Below are 1,469 nucleotides of genomic sequence, written 5' to 3'. Positions count from 1 at the left end.
CAAGGTAATAAAAAATGGTAATTAAATGTAATTAGTACCCTTATTACCATGTAATTACAAGGTAATAAAAATGGTAATTAAATGTAATTACTACCTTATTACCATGTAATTACAAGGTAATAAAAATGGTAATTAAATGTAATTACTACCTTATTACCATTTAATTACATGGTAATAAAAATGGTAATTAAATGTAATTACTACCTTATTACCATGTAATTATGTGGTAATTAGGGTACAAAAGAAAAACTATTAGTAAAACTACCTTTATTGGGTAACTACAATCAAATTACCATTCAATAGTAACTCAACACTATATTTATAACCAAAAGAATGCAACTAAATTTTGGAGTTAGTGGTTAATTGCAATAAAATAAAACTTTAAAATTGCAAAAATTACCTACTACTTATTTACACAACACAGCAACAGGATTGTGTGACTTCAGACTCTGAGAGTCTCCTCGAACTGTTCCTTTCAGCAAGGAATAGGAAGGGGTGGTGGGAGGTGTTGTGCAACTTCACCCCCCCACCCCCTCCATATCATGCAAGAGTACTATGGATATTTTTGTGWAAATGACGTATACTGATGGTGAGAGTACAGATAAATGTCAGAGGGAATTTAYACATTTGTGGTTTACTATTTAGTTCTATGACTAATCCTGATATGTGACATTCTGTTAGGAGTCAACAGTTTTTCCCACAGAAAGGGCTCAAATTAAAAAAAGCCGAATTGTTCTGTAAATCTACTGAAACAAATGAATGTAGAAGAGAAYTGGCAGAAACACAAATTCATTTTTGATGACACATAATGGGGGGATTGGCACAAATAGGCACAGGGGCACGACAGGAGATAAGAGGATTAATAGAAAGCTATGAGTCTGTTTGGCAACAAGAGATTAGACTGTGGGGTCAGAGGTGCAGAGGATATATGTGTGTGTGTGTCTGGGGAGCTACACTGTGTCTCTGTGTGTTCATAAGTGTTAAAGGCACAGACACCGTGGCCTCCATGCCCCCTCCCTCCCCGCCAGCAGCAGCTGTGTCACATCAGTCTAAGGGTCTCAGATAGCTGCTCTCTCAGGTAAACTCTGATTTCAAAATAATCAGTCAGCTGCTCCAATGAAAGTTAGATCAGATGCATTTCTGGTTTAGGCTCCTTTAAAGAAGGGTGCAGACCTCAAACACACTCTGTCTTCAGAACCAAGCTCTAAACTCATCACCCACCGGAATGAGGCCTGGGCTTGATGTAATCGTTGGTTAGGGRTAGGCTTAACCCTAATCACCCGTATAGTATTATTGTTGGAACATGGAGGAACTTGTTAGAACAATAGGAGGCTTCCAAAATTTCCAGCAACAATCAAATAGGTCCTGTAGGTCAGAGATTCTTAACGAGCGCCACCTTGAGGGCCTCAGAAGAACAACAGTTTTTAACTTTGGGCCCCAGAGGGCCGTGGGACCACATTGATTTTAAA

This window comes from Austrofundulus limnaeus, unplaced genomic scaffold (genome assembly GCF_001266775.1).
Source record: "Austrofundulus limnaeus strain Quisiro unplaced genomic scaffold, Austrofundulus_limnaeus-1.0 Scaffold693, whole genome shotgun sequence".
NCBI lineage: Eukaryota > Metazoa > Chordata > Actinopteri > Cyprinodontiformes > Rivulidae > Austrofundulus > Austrofundulus limnaeus.
The sequence above is the reverse complement of the archived record's forward strand: the minus strand, read 5'-3'. Positions refer to the sequence as shown.